This window comes from Cavia porcellus, unplaced genomic scaffold (genome assembly GCF_034190915.1).
Source record: "Cavia porcellus strain 051 isolate PalLab524CR breed Dunkin Hartley unplaced genomic scaffold, mCavPor4.1 scaffold_7, whole genome shotgun sequence".
In the NCBI taxonomy this organism is placed as follows: domain Eukaryota; kingdom Metazoa; phylum Chordata; class Mammalia; order Rodentia; family Caviidae; genus Cavia; species Cavia porcellus.
Window position 1 is genome coordinate 68,988,403 of NW_026947490.1, and position 19,656 is coordinate 69,008,058.

Below are 19,656 nucleotides of genomic sequence, written 5' to 3' on the forward strand. Positions count from 1 at the left end.
CTGTGGGAGCATACACAGCACCTACTTACTGAGCTGATGTCAACTTGTGCCCCACTACAGGCAGGCACTAGGCAGCTCCTGGGACACAGCCTACTCATTGTGTACAAGGGGCACAGGGAGACACCCTGGAAAAACTGCGGTGCTGTGTAGCTCAAGTCTGATTCTCTCAGGTCCTCCCAAGTGTACCAATATGAGCCTGCAATACTTTTATACTAACTGCGCCTCACAAGTTTATCTGATCTTCCTGCTTTTTCCTAGCCCACAATATGAAATGTGCCCAAAGACCTAAGAAGCAGTGGTAGTAGAGTTTAGCTCTACTCTGACTGCAGAAATAAATAAATAAATAAATAAATGCTAAAAATGAATTACCTGAGAACAGAGTTTAGTGTCACACACACACACACAAGCACACACTAATGAATGCAACCCTCTCCCAAAATCTTTAACTAGATTTAACAAATGGTTATCGAGGTATACGTTTTTTCAGGCATTCCATAGTTACTCCTAACTGGATCTGTAAAATGAACTGTTACTCTGAATTTTGTACCAGAAGCCATTAAAACTATACAGTCTGGTGGATATAATTCATTTGACAACTAAAAGCCATGTTTTTTTGCTGGTGTTTTAATTTGTTCATTTCTAAAAACGATCTTCAGTAAAACATTCTGCAGACTGGTAAAAATGTCTCTTGGACAAACAAATGGCATTTGGGAAGTATCTTTCATACCTATATTTTGTTTCCTTCCTGTTCTGAGCTCCTACAGATCAAAAATTACCTGTCATCCAAACTTCAGAACAAAGTACTCAGAGATGATCACAATGGTTCCCCTCTTTGCATCAAATTAAATTAGCAGATCACACACTTTCAGTCCATTATCTTATGAACCTAAGTTAACTAAGATAAGAGACTGAGAAAAAAATTAGCATAAGAACCTGCAACAGATTATTGGTAAATTTAGTAAACTCACAGAAAAGGAATTGAGCAATTACATTCTACAGGAAAAAATACATGATTTTTTTTTTTTGGTCTTTTTGAGATAAAGTGTCATTATGCAGTTCAGGCTGGCCTAAGCTCACAATGATCCTCCTGCCTCAGCCTTCTGAGTGTTGAGATTATAGGCATGTGCCACCACACCAAGCTAAAAATATGACCTTTAAATGACACTACATCACATTTTTTCTAACATACCTCCATCTTTAACCTGGCCTAATTCTGCTTAAGGATGCTGGTGTATCTCTTCTTAAACAGCATAAAATTGGTCAAGCCACCCAGAAACAGAATGTTTGACTCTAGAGCTGTTTTATTCCAGATAATCTTACTCTCTACTATACTACACTCAACCTGAAAACAGCAAGAAAGAAATGCGACATTCTTTATTGACATTGCCATTTATGAAGACCTCTAGGATAAATAGCTCATGAAACTCTTAACCATGTGAATCAATAATAAGCAGTAATGAAGTTAAGCATCCTGCACTGAATAAAGCAGAAGAAATATTTTTCGAAGTTTCTAGTTTAATGTTTACCTATCACCTCCCAGGAGACTTCTCTCTTGAAAAGCCTACAAACATGGCATAGAGAACGCTTTGTGTAACAGTGGGAATCCAAGGAAACCACAACAGCACCACACAGCAGTTCATGCAGGTGCCTGACCTGAGTGCACGCTGGGCAGCTCCAGCCACTGACAGTAAGGGACACACACTTCCTACTGTATTTTGTATTTTAAAATGCAGCTTGTGAGCTACCCTATCAAAAGTGAGTTAGATCCAGCAACGGACAAATGCATAAACAAAATATGGCATTTACATGCAATGGGATATTACCCTTCATATGGAAGGCAGTTTTTAAGTTATTACACGGTAACCATGAGGATATTGTGTGACATGAAATAAGCCAAAAAACAAATAGTACGTGATTCTGCTTATAGGAGGTTTTCAGAGTGGTCAGAGTCACAGACAGAAAGCAGAAACTTGGTGGCCAGGGGCTGAGGGGCAGAGAAATTGAGGTAACTAATTAATAAACACAGTTTAGCTTTTAATAAAAAGTTGCAAAAAAAAGTTGCAGTGGTGGGTGCCAGTGATGGCTGCACAACAGCATGAATGAACTTGAGGCCACTGAACTCTACACTTAAAAATGATGAAAATCTGGGCATTTGCTGTATGTGTTTTATCACAATAAAAATAGAGTCAGAATGTAGTTAACAATTGGGAAATTTCCTCCCAAATAGTGGAGTCTTTCTACACTACATGACGTTAGTGAGATGAATCTAACTGGGAAGAACTATTTTACAATAGTGTGATGTACTACTAGAATCCTAACAGCATACTCACATCTTTTCACTTCTTTTAGTTTTTTTTCCATCTAAGAAAGAGAAATAAGGCTGTTTACTATGAAATTAAAGAGTTTGCAATGCTTAAGAAGTATTCATTAATAAGAAATATTGAGATCACCATGATTACTGTTAAGAAATAGAGAAATTATCATATGTCTGAGTAGAGGAAGAGTATTTGTGTTAGATTAAATCCTCCCTGCAATTAAAAACAAAGAAAACAAAAAAATTAAACACTGATTTTTAGCAGTAGGTCAAAAAGAATATAATCAGCTGGGCACAGTGGTACACATCTGTAATCCCAGCACTCGGGAGGCTGAGGTTGAGGCAGGAGGATCACTGGGAGTTAAAGCCAGCCTGGACTACAAAGTAAGTTCAAGGCCAGCCTGAACTATAATAGTGAAACCCTGCCTCAAAAAAGATTTTTAAAAAATGAATATAATCATGCAACATAATCAAAACATTATTTCTTGCCAGACATGGTGGTAATAATCCAGCACTCAAGAGGCTGAGACAGGAGGATTCCAAGTTTTAAGGCCAGCTGGGACTATAAAACAAGTTCAAGCCAGCCTCAATTACATAGAAGATGCTGTCTCATAAGCAAGTAGGTTTAATACTCTGGAGCCAGATGGCTGGTTTCCCTAAAGCAGCACATGGTTAAAGGCTACTACAGAAATGCGATGAAAATCTCACAATTAGAATGAACCAGATAAAATCGGTGAGAGCTCTGTCTCCAATGGTATGGGATAATTTACCAGTGCCAGCCTCCCTGCCCAGTGGGCAACCATCCTAAAATTGCTACCCTGGGCTTATTAGCCAAAGAAATGGAAATTACACTTGAGCAAACAGAAATTTCTGCAAGCAGTTACCCAAGTTGAAACCACAAAGGGCAAGGGAATTTCAAAACTAATTTTAAGGCTCTACACCTCATATTAGGAGAGAGAAAAAACTGCTTGGTCATTCCTTGGTACTTTCCAAAGACGATTTAGGGACCTTAAAATATAAGTCAAATATGCAAGTAGGTAAATATAACAGAATTAGAAAATCAAGGCAACCTATACAAGACATAGCAAAATGTTATACATTAGAACACATATAATTTCCAGATCTGTGTATTAAGTGTGGTTTTAAGCTTTCTCATAGCCAGGACAAAACAAAACAAAGTTACATATTTTTTATTCTCAGAAAAAAATGGCATCCCATCCTCTTAAGAGAAAAATCAAGGCATGATAGTCTAAAAGAAGTTCATCACATAGAACCTTAAGTAAGGGACAATGAGCTACAATATAGGTAGTATCCTTCTGCACACAAACGAAAGTACACTGAACACACAGCTATCTTCTATTTTAAAAAACCACAAAGGCGGAAGGCATAAGATTAGGTCTGGCTTTTAATTCAATGGTCTTTAATTCATTTTAATTCATTGAAAAGAAATGCTAACCGGATTCTCCTACTTGGCTCCCAATTTCCTATCAAGGTGGAACTTAATGTACTCTGCAGAATTTTCTTTCCAAGTATCATTTCCTTCTGCCAGCTTGTTGGGAAGACAGATGATGAAGCTAGTGTCAGAGATAAAGACCTAAAGAACTCTATCCTCTGTGGCTTTGGGGAGAATAAAAGCAATCTCACCTGGCTGAAGGACACCTGAGGTTACAGCCACACACAGCAAGAACAGAACTAAGTCTCTGTCTGGACAGGGCCTGAATAGGTCACTGAGTCCACAGAATGCATGATTTAGAGACGGCTGGGGAGGAGGAACACAGTTATGAAGCTAAGCTGATGATGTGCAAGGAAGAACAACAAAGGAGAGGCAGAGGGTGCAGCTAGTCAAGGGGTTGCATTTACACAGATGCCCAGAGGGGTCACTGAGAATGTGTGTAAAAGCCTTCCAGAGAGAGATCTGGGGAGACCTGAAGGTCCTAGCAAGAATGTACTTACAGTTCAGGAAGATGCAAATGGGTTAATGTGGCTGTAGAACAACATAAAAGGAAGAATTACTGTGGTTGGAAAACGGGGCATAATGAAGGAAAGTGCAGGTTCAGTGCTCCAGGCCACTGAACATAGTTAAACACCAGCTCCTCTGAAGCATCCTTTCCTTAGCTATCCCGCACACAGGCTTACTAGGCCATCATCGTATTCCCAAAAGATGCCCAATTCTGGCATTACCAACTAATGATTATGCCAGGATGCTGCAAAATCAATATCCATTCCGCAAAAGGAGACACGCTGTATGAAGTCTGGAATCACTGTTTAAAACTGCACACACTGGGAAGCTGCCTACCAGGAAGGCTGCAAGTCCAAGCCTATTCTGGACAACTCAGTGACTTAGCAACACTATCTCAAGAAAACTAAAATAATAAACAAAAATAAAAAGGCTGGGACTGTATCTCAGTGTGAAAGCCCTAGGTTCAATGCCCAGTACCAAACAAAAACTCGTGGAATTTGCCCAGGCCAACAGTTAGAATCCTCACGTACCATGGACAATCTTTGTGGCCACAATTCATACTCCTGGCTTGGGTGCATTAGAATAAACAGTCCTCGGCCATGGAAAAACATACCTTACTTGTATGACTTGCCAACAGCATCCAGGTTATTGGGGACAGTTTCAATTTCAACACCTCATTGCTGTCCCCATAAGTGTATGTAGAGTTCTCAAACAATTCATTCTGGCCACAGGTAGAGAACAGACAGTGACCAGACCACCAGAAGACAGACAACAGCTCTAAAAGCAATGCCCGAACTTTGAAGTATACACTACCAACAACACAGCCACCTTGTTACCATTTTCTAAGTGCTCACACCTAGTTATCATTTCTCTAAGTGCTCACTCTCCACAGGCACACTGCTAATGCAGTAATTCAACACTGTTAACTCAGTGCAGGAGGCACTATCATTACCTCCCTCTCCCTGCTCGGGAAACAAAATCAGATAATTCATTTGCCCAAAATCACAAGTTGGCAAACTGCAGCCGCCGAAGACCAGCCCACACACTCTGATTTCAGAACTGGTCAACTCATATTGCTTCTAAATTTAAAGAATCTGGAAAAAGAAGAATTATTCATCCGGCCTAAGTTGCCAAGGGAGACAGGGGAGGATGTAGCCATTTCCGTGTGAGAGTCACGGTCTTATTTAAGATCCAGAGGCAGGACACTCGAGGGAGACATGCATAACCTAGAACTAAGTTAACTGCAGGAAAACTACTGCTCGTTAACAATGAGTGATGTGAAATGCAGAACCACAACACAAACCACACAGCTCTGCCAACAGGACAAGAGCAGGTGTACCTTTGCAGGCACCCACTTAGCAGCTGCGCCCTTCTACGTTTAATATGTTTTGCTATGGGAGATCCCAACCATACTGCACAGCTCTCTCCCTTTGTGTTTTTAGAGCAGGGTCACGGAAGTTGTGGCCGGACATCTCACTCCACCCGAATCATAAAGATAGCGTGGGTGGGGACAGAGGAAGAAGAGGCCCCACCCCATTAACCTGTGCATTTACTGACAGCACAGCTGCCATGAAGGAAAAGTTCACAGAGAAGGAAGCTCCAGAGGTGAAGGGAGAGAAGGCCAAAATTGTCCACTCACTAGGAATATCTGTATTTCAACCTTGCTCAGACTCCTGCAGGAATCCCAAGGCCACCTCCTGGGATGCAAGGTCCGGGATACAACACAAAGCCTTTCCCAAAAGGTACTTCTTGTCATGGTCATCACTTGGATGAGTTCCAACGCAATCTTTAGGAAAAGGACTTTTGAGCTCAGAAAATGTGGGGCTAAAAATGTTACAAACACAGAAGTAGATACTGCCTCATAAAAGGAACTGCTTAGCTACCCCTATAGATTCCAGATGCCAACAGGGAATGAGCTTAAGGACAGGCTGAGGAGGTGACACAAGGCAGACTTGAGGAGGTTTATGCAGCCCCACTGGGAAAAACAGCACACACAGTGTCAAAGGCAGTCAGTGGGTCAGTGCCTGACCTAGCACAGCACCGAGCACTTTGAACAGTGCTTACTCTACCCAGGACCTATAGGGACACAAGAGAGTAAAATGACATGGCCCCTTACCCACAAAGTTCCTAACCAGAAATCAAAACCACAGCAGCAATCAAGAGGCTACAGGAACCCCAGAGAGAGAAGCACCTCCCAGGTGACAATGGTGTTCTCACTCCACAGCCCTCAAGTCCTCAGAGCCTTCCATTTCATTTCACCATAAACAAAGGGTCTCAGGACTGACAATGGCCTAAAGATGCTGGTATCTATATAAAACAGCTGGTGGACATTCAAGGAAGAGCATCAACCCTTTCATCCCAACAAAGAAAAAAGAAAACACATGTAGTGCTCTCTCCACAATGAAAGCCGGCACCAGGATGGCCCACTGTACACTGGACCCCACCACACTAACCTCTGCTCCCTCACACCACTTTCCAGGCACTCACATCAAAGGAAGATGCTCCAAATCACCTAAGATCAGGCTGAGAAGTGAAAGGAGGTGAGGCTTTATTCCCTCCTCTCTTCCCCATTCCCATGAGCCACAGTCCCTGCTACCAACACCACAGGTGGAGCAACGTACCAAGGGACGTTCCCAGGAGAAGAGGATGTGGCAGGAGAGACGTGTGCTCTAGATCTGTGGTATGCACGTGCCCTGAAGGTTACAGAGTAAACTGAGCACAACTGACAGCCATCTAAAAACAGAGACAAGAGCTCTGTAGAGTACACTGTGAAACATTCATTAGAATTCAAACAGTAGGTAACTGGACAGACATGAGAATATGGACAAGAGACGACAGCTGGCAAAGAGCATCCTCACCCACTCACTTAAGTGTTTTAAACATTTAATATTTGCAAACTTTCCATTAGTGTGAACAAGAATTTCTTATGCATACACATAAAAAAGGCAGCCTTAAGGCACGGTGTTAAACATTATTCTCGTAATAAAATTGTCATTACCATGCTGATAACTAAGAAGTTTAGTTTCCGGATCATATTTTTATTCTTCTGTGGTGACAAGTGGCAGTACAATGCAGATAGGGTGAGGCATGATGGGTGAGACAGAGGAAATGGTGAAGTCAGAAGTGAAGGAAGGGAGCCCTATGCCCAGGTGTGCACCAAGGAGGTCTTACGCTTCAGAGCTGTCTACAAAGAAAGAGAGCTGCATGTTTCCTAGGGCATGGTCCTGTGCTCAGTCCTACAAGGACTGCTGCAAACTCCAGTCAGGGCTCACACTGAAACATTGCCAAATGATCCACCCTGAAGTGAAAACAATTTATCTCCACTTAAAAAGCCCTGTGAGTCCACATGATGTGAACATACCACCAGCTGTCTGATGACAGCTCTGAAGGGGCTATAAATAGGCAGAGTTTGAAATTAGTCAGCTAAGTGTTATGGTTCACTAGTGTGTGCCTGCAACATGTACCAGGCTACATGTGTGAGCTATTTAGTTTCTTGTGTAAGTGTAGTAGAGAGAAAACAGTCTTGGTAGAGTCACACGGACTTCAGTTGTAGTATGAAATCAAAATAGCAAACCTCCTCCAGGCATATCTATGGGTATTTGTAAGCCAAATGTATTTTTATCAGACTGTTTCAAGGCACCCATGGATCAGCGTGCAGGTCACTCTAAGTGAATGCTTTCTGGAACCTGATCAGGATCTGTCTGTCTCCTCACCACTCACTGAACACAGGTTACCATTTTAATTAGTACGCTTGAGGCATCCATACTGGGCTCTCTGTGGCAGCATGGTCAGAGAAAAGCGGGGCCTCATAAGCAGTCTTGAGGAATAGGAAGGTTATCTGGGCATTGTGCCTGAGTCCTCACTGCCCAGGAAGCTGAGGCAAGAAGATCATACAAGCCTCAAGAGTTCAAGGCCGTGCTTAAGGACATGAGACCCTGCCTCAAAAAAAAAATAACAAGAAAGAAATAAAAGAGAGACTAACATTCAGAAAACCAACTAATGTCCTCTTCCACTGCAAGATAATGGCTTCTCATCCTCATGGTTTCCAAACTGCCACCTTGTGCATGCCCCTGAAGTCACTGAACCCTCCCCACGTTCCAGCTGCAGAACTGCTCAGGACTGCCCAGGATATGAAGAGAGGGAGGGAGGAGGACAGAAGGATGAGGATGGCCCAGACCACAAGCCACTAAGCTTCTTGATGATGCTTCCAAACATCTAAAGGTAAAACATGACTTTTTTAAATTTAAAGAATGATCAGAAGAATTATTTTTAAAGCTCTGAATTGGCTCAGGGCATTTATTAAGACACTATCCCATCAAACCTTTCTAGACATCTTTTAAAAGTCCTGAGGACACAAAAGCTTTTTTAACGTTAAAAAAAGTGAAATTACTATTGAAAAATACTTATTCCAGCAAGCATATCACGTTCCATTGACCATATTCATAACAAATGGGCTGATTTTTTTAAAAAGTATAGATCTTAAGAGTTTATGGAAAACCCTATTAGGTCATGTTTATAGGTCATTAAGAAAAAGCATTCTTTTAATAAGAAATAATGAACTTAAAAATAGTAAGAGGGTGCATGGGGAAAAAAACAAAAAAAGATGGGAAGGAAGGAAGGAGAAAGGACTACAGAGTGGGTAACGGAATATAGTATTCTCTATAATGAATGTATCTGAGTCCTATGTGATCACACGTAAGTTACTGAATATCTTTATGCCTCAGTGTGCTTCTCAGCAAAAGACAGCCAGGCACAGTCCTGTATTACAAAGTCGTTATTAGGATTAAAAAAGAGAGAGAGAAGCATGTAAAGCATTAGGCATGTCTATGAGTAACACTGAAGTTTTAGTGATCATTACTCTGGGTGAGTTTTGGTTCCAACTCCACCCATCATTACCTGTGTGGTGTTGAGCAAGCTATTTAGTACGTCGAAGGGTTAGTTTATTCACTAAAAATGAGAAGTCTAGATCCTATAACTCTTGGCTGTCATGGCTTCTCTATGCTCAAACCCTCTCTGACAACACAGAGTCATTTTCAATTTCAAATTCTTTTAGGATTTCAGATTTTATATGCTTTACTGTTTCTGGTGGTAGCCATGATTTATTTTATACCAAGTGTCTGGTCAAAAACAGGACTCCTAATATGAGACATGCCCATAGGAGGCACACCCAACTCCTAGGACTTGCTTTTACAAAGCCTTTCTCACGAAGTGGTTTCTGGGAGCACACTGTTAGAAGGATGATCTGCCAATGATAGGAGAAATCAACCCATTTCCATACCAATGGCCTTCAAACATCAGACTTCTGGGGTCCTATGTCATGATATACCCCAGTGATAATGGAGGATACATAAATAAATTTCGTCTGCTATGACCAAGTCCCTTTAGGAGGCCTCTCAACTATTTTTCACTGGAAACGCTGCAATAATTCATCTTTTCTAAACAGTGAAGTTCAAAGGTACCTTTAAGGGACCATTTCTCTTACATCTTGGCAGAAGAGAAAACTATTTTAGTTTTATCATCCTTCTCTTGTTCTTATAAACTCATCAATAGATACTTCTTTTAAAAAGACAGGACATAAATGTCTATATGTGTCAGTAAATTTTAAATAATCACTTAAAAAGATAACGTACTGTGGACTATAGAACTATGTATCTCATAATCTTATGTTATAGGTAGTGAACAGGTAATCATGTTATGTTTAGCACGTAGGTAGCATATGTGCACAGAATTTTATATTGCTGTTAAACAAGATCTATAATACAATTAAACTGACACACTATCATTCATAAAGATTTGCAAACAGCCATTAATTTTAATAATAGGAAGTACCCACAACCACTAGAAAAGCCAAGTCACTCTTTGCTTTTACCCATTAAGTCTCTAACATCCCTAAGTTGCATCAATGTTGACAGTTTTCCTGGACTCGATAGCCAGTTTTAAATCTCTTCTCACACTAACATGCTCTTAACTGATCTCTCTTGAGATAATTAATTCAAGCAACTGTCATCAATGCATGCTGATGACATTGGGAATACGTCAACAGGGAAAATCCACCATGAAGCATGAAGGAACCAAGACAGAAACCCAATGATCAATGGTCACATCACTATGAGTAGACAACCAAACCTTGTGCTGGGATAACAAAGCACAGAACAGATAACACCAGCAACAAGTGAACTCTGCCTACTATGAATCCAATCACGTGTCAGTGCCAAGTTCCAGTTTACAGAAATACAGGACTTGTGGAACAAGTTTTAAAAGCAAACTAGTAGCCAAATTCAGAATGTGGGACACTCAACTAGACAAGTGACCTGATCTGTTCAATAAACCAGTAATGCGGGGAGACAAGTGAAAAAAGAAAAGCTCTTCTCCACTTATAAAGCCATTAAGCAGCATAATAGTCAAATGCACTGTGTAGGCTTTTTTCTAGATCCTAGTTCAAATAAATCAACAATGGGCTGGTAAGGAGTTCAACAGGTTGCTGGGATTCCCCCACCTTTTGTCATCTGATTTTTCAGACTGCACATTTTGCCATGCCAGCACTGCTACCCACTGAAAGGGCAGAGCCCAGAAGCAGAAACCAGGCTAGGGCAGCAAGGTCCCACCTAGCTTAGAAAGGGGAGACCCTCAGGTCAGAGGACTGGACTTGGTAGCAGTGCCTGGAGATATCACAAGAAGAAACTTGCAAGTTCCTCGCCTTGGCAGTTTTTGTCAATACATTTCTGCCAGCCCAGAGCTGCTTCTGAAAACTATGCTTGTAAAAAATGAGAAAATTGGTGCTCTGCACCAAGAAATCAGCATTTAAAGCCATCAAGCCACCTACGAGATAAGAGTAGAAAAAAATAGAAAAAACATTCAAGACACAAGTCAGATTAATGCATCTAGAGCAGCATTCTACACTAACACTTGCACCCTAGAGGTTTTTCAGTTTGCTTTGATTTCTGTCTTTTTATACATGTACTCTGCACATAGGACATAAATGTCATGTGTACAAATGAAGTCTTACTGCAACTTTAATTTCATGGTTCAATGCCAGGATGAAAAGGATGTGCTTACTAAACCAGTCCACTGATTGGACTGGCACCTCCCTAGTCCCAGTAGATGTGATACAAGGGACAGAAAGAACCTTGTCTTCCCCTTGTTGCTATACACAGTCCACCTGCCACAAACTACTCTCCCCTGCCAAGTCACCCTGCCTTGGAGCCAGCCAACTACGGACTGAAATCTCTATGAGCCAACTGTGAGCTAAGTAAATCTTTCTTCCTTCCTTAACTTCAGGTGTTGGGTATCTTTTCTCAGCAATGAGAAAGGCAACTAAGACATTAGTCCTCATTCCAAGTTTATTGCTCACCATGAACAAATTTATATAAGTAGGTGTGATCAAGGTAATTATGTGTATGAGGTATTTAAATTATTTTCAAAAATTTCAGAATTCTTTTGATACACAAACAATTCCTTTATAATACAGAACATAAAATCTTCCAATATAGACATTATGTAGATGGGAAAAACACTGCTTAAATGTATATTGACAGAACAAGAGAAATGCATTAATACATAATTACATCAGTATCTTGAAAAGTTCATGATGCTTAATTAATTCCATTCATTAATAATAAAGTAATAAACAGCCTTAGGATACTTCACACCAAAATGCATTTCTGGTGCACACAATATTTAAAACACTACTCAAACATGCAAGCTCTGTCTAATAACATAATTATGTGTTTTAATTTAGTGCTATTCTGACACCATGACTAAGAAAATTACCTCACAAATGGATCACTGTACAGCATTATAATTTCTCTACAGTAACACCAAAATAAAAATGCAGGACAAATATTTTCCTAAAAACCATGTTTTATCTGGTAAGTGCGTTACTCAAAGTGGGACTCCCAGCCCTCTCTGCAGCTAAGATGTACCAGCTCTCAATCTATCATTACAGGAATGGCGGGAGGCCAAGAGGCAGTTCTGCAGAGACCAGGACCCAGACTAATCTCAGGTCTTACCATCCTCAAGCCTTTTAAGGTCTTTAGGCACTAGCTTCCTCATTTGTAATATACTAATCATAGCACTCTCTCATGGAATCACTTGAAAGATTACAAAAGAAAAATAATGGAACCAAATCTAGCATTAATATTTGCTCAATAAATGCTGTTATTTTTTTCTTTTTATCGGTACCAGGGATGGAACTCACGGCCACGTGCTTGCAAGGCAGGCGCTTATGCTGCTGAGCTAAATCCCCAGCCCCCAGTGCTGTTATTTTTATCATCACCTTAAGAATCCCAGATATGTTTCTCAATTGAAAACAGAGTACCTCCTTCTGAGAAAGGTCAAGAATGTGTCTTAAAACAGATGTATTATGCAGCAGTGGATGAACCTCAAAAACATCATATAAATGAACAAAGCGGGGCACAAAGGGTCAGAGTGTATGAAATTTCTAGAAAAGGCAAAATTCTAGAGAGTGAAAACAAACTGCCTAAATAGTTGCCTAAAGCTGAGGATGGAAACAGAAACCGGGAAATCTAAAACTGGATTAGGATGATGACTGCCCAGTCTTCCAAATGTACTCAAAACTATCAAACTGTACACTGATAATGAGTGACCTGAAAGGAATGTAAAAGATGCATTAAAAAATAGATGCATTTCCAAAGCATCTGCACAAGCAACTCACATGAATCTGGCATTTTAAATTCAGAGATTCAGATATTTACAAAGTAGAACAGAACTGGGATGAAAATGCAGGGCTTGAGCCCAAGTCACTCCTAACCCTAGGCAAACTTTATGCTTTTCTAATCTTCAGTTTCTACATCTCTAAAATGGGAATAAAATAAATACTAAAGAATTTCAGAGACTGCTGAGCACATTATTAAAAAAAACCTTGGCCAGTCTTCCCACATTGACAAATGGTGTCAATCCTTTACCCCTGACTGTGCCACTGTCAACTCCTTTCTCTCCTGAATACCAGCTCCACATCCATGTGCAAGTTTTGATGGTTCCATCTTTAAAATACATCAAGCATCCAAACATTTCCCTACCTCCATCCATTCATTAGATGGAGCAATGCCCCAGATGCAGCAATGGCCCCACTTAGGTCTCTCAGCTTCCATGCTGGCCCCTGCAACCATTACCCAAAGGAACATTATAAAACATTAGGTCAATTTCTTCCATTCCCTGCTCAGAATCCATGGCTTCTCCTGCACTGCCCAGCTCAGACCCTACTTCCCATCCCCTGCCTCCCTGCCCATCTGGTTCTACCTACTCTAGCCTGTGCCCCCTTCTTTAACACCAAGCTTGAGTAAGGCTCGTCCGTTTCCTTCCTTCAGATCTCAAATTCTCCTCCCTAGAGGGACCTCACCCTGCTGAAACCACCACTTCCCCTCCCATCAGCCTCCAGCTCTCTGACCTGATTTAGTCTTCTTGATAGCGAATATATGTGTGCAGTTACTCTGACATCCCATTACCATGTAAACTGTGCAGTTAGCTTGTTTTCTGTCTGACCCCCATCCTACCCCCTGATTTTGAGTCTGTAGCAGCACCTGGCATATAGCAGCATCATCAAATACCCATTGAAGGAAGAAACAAATGTCAGCTGGCATTCAACACAATGCCTACCACATAGGACATGCTCAGTTGGTTGGTAACAATTATACTGCCATTTATTACATTTGTTGTGTTATCATTGCATTTCACAGATAAAAACTACAGGAGCCCTAATAACCCAGGTTGAAATCTATGTCTCACTGGCCATAACCTCTGAGATTTCTCCCATTCCAGGAACACAGGAAAATCACAAGGATCTGGAGCCCCAGGATTCTCCAGAAAGATGCAGCTGACTTTCCTTTCCGTTCTGGGCCCTGCCTGCCTCTCCTCCTCCTGAAGCTGACCCACACATTACAACAACCCTAAAGAACTCTCTAATAACTTAGTCACAAGGCACTGCTTCCCAATCAAGGAAACATGCCTGAATCTTACCCTCAAGACAACACTAAGAAGGAAGGACATGTGACTGTCTCCAATTTACTGATGAAGACGTTGGAAGACAACTAAATGGCTTGTTCAAAAATCATATGCTATAAGTCAAGGTGAGCTTAGGCTAAGAGTTCAGGAAATTTAAGTCCTGGCCTACTCCTTTCCAAACCATTCTCTACAATCACTGAGAAAAGAACTTTGAATATAGTTTATCTATTTCAAGTAACATCAAGTCATACATAGACATATCTTGTCTAGGACATGAGAATTTCAATGTATCTACAATAGATGCTCATAAACGACTTCTGATTATTTATGCTGCAGGACTTTACAATGAGTTTTATAAGCTTGTTAGCCTCCATCAGGCCCAGATGCTTTGAAAACCTGGATGAAACACTAACTCTCAGGAAATCAGAATGTATTTCACATGTTACTGTCAACACCACAGTACCACACCCTCTGTTCTGCACATTTATTATGACACTTTAGGAAGATGTCAAAACTTATGCCCAAGAATAGAATATGAGAGGGAATGTGGGCAGCAAAGCAACACTAGCTTTAAAACTCTCCTGAAGGCAGGAAGAGAAATGCAGAACTGGGTGAAGACAGCAACACAGTCCCTTTCCCTCTGAGTGTCCCCAAGCCAACATGTTGAGAACTCTGCAGCTACTCTACTAAAAACCTGAATTAAAAGGTTGGAGGTGAAACATCAATTCAATTATTTCACCTGTTCTTTAATCAGAATACTAGGCTTTTCACTATGGAGTTGTGGAAGCTCCTTATCTATTCTGGAGATTAACCTTCTCTAGCTACACGGGTTACAAGTCCCTCATCTTACAAGTCACTGCCGTCCACGCTGTTAATTACTTTCTTGACTAGACAGAGGCTTTGAAAACTCATGCAGTTCCATCTGGTTATTTTTGCATTTGCTGCCCACGTTCTCAACATCTCATCCATGAAACTGTGCTGAGACTGATGTTATGTAGGCCTGCTATGTTTTCCTCTGGTGTTGTACACACACCTAAAAAGCCATCAACAAATGAACGGGCAGAGAAAACACAACACACACACCTGCAGAGGCCAGATTCAGCCTTAGAAAGAAGCCAGCCCTGCAGCACACAGCAACAGGGATGGCCCTTGAGGACATTCTGCAAAGGGAACCACGCCATATAGAAGATCAACACAGTACGGCTCTATTTACATGAAGTACGTGCACAGTTAAAGCACAGACGCGAGAGAGCAGAATGGAGGCTGTCAGGAACCAAGGGGACAGGGAAATAGGGAGTAACCTATTAAGGGGTATAAAGCTTCACCAGGCAGCATGAGTCATCTCTACATGTCTACCATTCAGCAGAGAACCTGCAGCCCAACAGTACACACACACAAAAACTGTACTTAACAGTATTATATACAGTCAGCCACAGTGCCACATACCCGTAATCTCAACACTCTGGAAGGCTGAGGCAGGAGAACTGCACATATGAGCCCAAAATGGAAAACTTAGCAACTCGAGGAGACTAAAATATAAACTCAAAAACATTAAAATATAAAGATCTGGGTACGGTAATACACACCTGTATCCCAGAACGAGGGACGGTGAGGCAAGAGGATCACCATGAATTCAAGGCCAATCTGGACTACACAGTGAGTTCAAGCCCAGCCTAAACTGCATAACAAACATGACTCTGTTTCAAAAAAAGTGAAAAAGGGGCTGGATGTGGAACTCAATGCCAAAGCCCTACGTACCACCAAAAAAAAAAAAAAAAAAAACAACCAAGGCTGATGGTCCAAAGGTCACCTACCAACTCTCAGGGACCACAGATGAAGGCCTTGGCGCCCACAGCTATTTTCACTGTGACACGGGCACCACCAAGTTTACCTGACGAGCACAGAGACGAACAGCGCAGTGGTTCTGCGACTTGCTGGAAGTTACAGGCTGTGAGCTGGACTCCAAATCAGATGTGCCCTGCCCGAAGCTCCAAACCTTTCCCTTATACCAGGTGTGGAACCTTGTCCCAATCCATAATTCCACTGCTGCAGCCCAAGGCTGTGGCCGTGTGCAGCCGTGCAGGGTTCTCACCTCAAATACCCCTGGGTAACTTACTTGGCACTGACCACAAAAGGGAGAAAAGAATATGGAGAAGAAACCCTCCGATGCCTGGGTACCTATGTCCAGCCAAAGGCAGAACAGCTGGTCATAATCTGCATTCTTCCAGCCCTGTTTCTTGAGGGGACTTGACCACACGTACTTAAGAAGGATTCCTCCACCTGCAGACTTTGGCATCCCATGACCACCAGGGACTTACTGTCCTCTAAGGACAACGGAAAACACTGTAAAGTGTTCTGTCCCATCCTCAGTTCCTCGATAGAAAATCATCAGATAGAAAATCATCAGGCACTGCAGTGCCTATCTGTGATCCCAGCACTAGCAGAGGCTGAGAAAGGACAGCAAATTTAACTCCAGTCCTGGCAACACAGGAATTTAGTGAAAGCCTGGCTCAGAAAAAGGGCTGGGGATGTATTTCAGAAGGAAGGAGGAGAGTGGGAGGAAAGCCTATCCCCTCAGCCAAACCAAACAGTCACCTCCTCGGTTCAGCCAGGCCCACTCACATGCTCAGAACTGGTCAGCCCTGGTGAATCACGTTCCTTTGCCTCCATCTCTGTCCCATACCACCCCTGACCCGACAAGGTCAGAAACCCAGTATCCTAGTCCTACCTGGGTTTATATCATTCTTTCTGAGACATTATCATAATTCATAAAGTGCTACTTTCTTTCTTTGAGACAAGGTCTCTCTATGTAGCCCAGGCTGGCCTCGAACTCACAGCAATCTTCTTGCCTCAGCCTCTCAAGTGCTGGGATTTCTGGCAAGCACCACTACACCTGGCTAGTACTACTTTCTATTCAAAGCTTTTAATTTGAATTGAACAATTTTGTGTCATTCTGTGCAATTCTTAAAATACCTTCCTCGCCTGCCCTGCCATGAGGATGAGGATGAGGATGAGGATGAGGATGAGGATGAGAATGAAGATGAGGAACCGATCAGTCTTGATAACACGACTAATTAAACATTTGTTAAATGTGAGGTGAATGAAAAGCAAGGCTTCCATATCAGCCTTAGGATCAGGACCTGATTGATTTACCAGCACTAAATAGGAACCTGAGCCAGCTTGCCAAATAAGGTTTTCTTTTACTGATTGGACACTGGAATTAATAACATGAAGTGGATACAAGTGTTGATTCTTTTTCTGCACATTCCCCAAGTACTTGGGGTAAAGAAAAGTTCAGATGGACAAGCCCAGCACTTCTTGAAATAGAAAAGAAAAAGGGAGAGGGATGGTTTATTTCAAGCAGGAAAAGCAAAAACCAAGCCAAGATTAGACAAGCGGACTTCACAAGGAAATGCAGCACAGCTCTCACAGGGGCATGCCTAGAAAGACCCCAAACAGGCCAGTTGTCACAGCCACTTTTTCTCTAGACTTGAAGTATGCTGCTGTTCCCCAAGGTGTCTGACACCAGATCTACAGATGCCTGAAATCTAGACTTCACTGATTCTGTTTTAAGAATACTCACACACAGAATTCTGGAAAGAAGAGGCAGATTGGACAATAACATTAAGACACTATTAGTCATGAGTGTGACAAAAACAAAAGTCCTTTACCTCTGTACCCCTCAAAGAAAATCACCTTTCCCACCTTCATTTCTGACATTTTAAACAGTCAAATACAAGGAATGAATGAATGACAATACTCCCACAGTTCAGGAACAAGATTAAGGTCTTGCCTAGCACTCCTCTCCCACACAAACCAAGTCTACTTTTTAACAACCGCAGGAGTCCTCCCCAGGGTCAGAAGCTAGCAATCACATAGCCACAGAAAGTCTCCACCACTGGGCTACCCCCTACACTTTTCTTTCCTCTTACAGCAACAGAACTAAAGAGCAAAACTCCTAAATTGTGACCTCAGGCCCACTTGGCTACACAGCTTATATCATCCAAGATGCCAAAGGAGTGTTGAAAAACAAAATGTGAAGATTCTGGTATTTCCCACATACATTCCTATCAATTTTATTATGCAGAATATTACCAGAACCCCTCAAGAACACTCATCACTACAAATACTCCACCCTTCACATAAGGGCCATAAGGACACAGCAACTCCATTGTGAGGGCAGGCAGTTAAGGAGCCCCAAACAGCATGGGAAGGAACCCCAAGCAGGAGAAACGGCAACAAGAAATGCACCTGATGCTACATAGCCACAACTTCCTTCTTGTAAATTCTTCCAACTTCAGAAAGTATTGCATCATCTTCATGATCAGCCTACTTCTAAATGGTTGTCTCAAAAGGCCTATTTTAACTTTGTACATTAAAGACTCCAAATGTCCGAAAACTTCAAACGAGGAAAATAAAAGTATGTAACAAAAGCTCCAGTGGCCTCATACATGGCTGAATGATTTTCCCCCCACAAAAGACACATACTTGAAACTGCTCACCACTGCATGGGAAGCCCTTCTTGTTTTATCTTCTCAATGCAGTCTTTCAGAAGCAATGTTTCCAGCTGTAAAAACCATGCTATTCTTTGCTCTACAAAAAAGAGTTCCTTTCCATCACATATTTCTCATAAACTGCTGAACAATTACGCACTATATTTTAAAAGCTGAAAAATATTTTTTAAAAATGAAGTAAATTCTAAACTACTCTTAAATCCAAAGAATACTGTTCACAAAACTTTTTAGTCAGCCCATTTTTCCAAGTAGAAATTATAGTTTTTCTTTCATCTTCCCTCTCCTCTCTGTTAAGTGATTATTTACAAAGGTATAAAAAAATTCCAAAACAATGTTTGTCTAAACGTGTATAGTTGCAGAACTATTATTAAACGTCATATTGTTGAACGATGTAACTGATCAAGGTTACGAATCAGAATCAATCTCTCCCCCTCTGTGGATTTCTCTCTCTCTCTCTCTCTCTCTCTCTCTCTCTCTCTCTCTCACACACACACACACACACACACGGACTGTTCAATCATAAGTCACGCAAAGATGTCTTTATCCTCACGGTAGGTTTTGGTGGTGGTCACGGCAGTTAATGTTTTCTGTGTTTTTTTACAAGTTTTAATAAATACGTGCAATCTTATTAAAAGTTTTAAATACAAAACTACTGGCATAAAGGAATCCCTAGTCGACACCCCAGAGTTTCAATTTACAGCAACGCTGTGAGATGCTCAGAGCAGAACCGTGGGGCAGGGAGCAGCCACCTGTCAGCAGGAACCCCATGACTGAGAACACCGCGTCCGTCAGGCCTCGGGCCACTTTCCTGCGTGTCCCTTCAAGATCACACTTACTCGAACCCGGTAACTCCGCTCTGCGGTCATCACAAAAATCTCCGCCAAGAAGGAGGGTACGGCAGGCGCCAG

The 19,656-nt window shown here is 41.7% G+C and overlaps 1 protein-coding gene and 1 long non-coding RNA gene across 5 annotated transcripts in view; both read right to left on the bottom strand.

Annotated features, from left to right (window-relative positions):
* The window catches only part of LOC134477021 (uncharacterized), a 35,550-nt gene extending 15,972 nt beyond the window's left edge, over positions 1–19,578 (bottom strand). Inside the window, exon 1 of the long non-coding RNA XR_010048907.1 lies at positions 1–19,578. This exon is cut by the window's left edge and continues 13,058 nt beyond it. This is a non-coding gene — a long non-coding RNA (uncharacterized LOC134477021).
* Fam107b (family with sequence similarity 107 member B) overlaps positions 1–19,656 on the bottom strand; it is a 178,184-nt gene that overhangs the window by 49,185 nt on the left and 109,343 nt on the right. The window contains exon 1 of one of the 4 annotated variants that reach the window (XM_063253788.1): positions 19,585–19,603. The exons of the other annotated variants lie outside the window; for them this stretch is intronic. The gene's annotated coding sequence lies outside the window, so the exon portion shown is untranslated. Of the gene's footprint in view, positions 1–19,584; positions 19,604–19,656 lie in introns of those variants that run through there. 4 annotated transcript variants of the gene reach the window in all.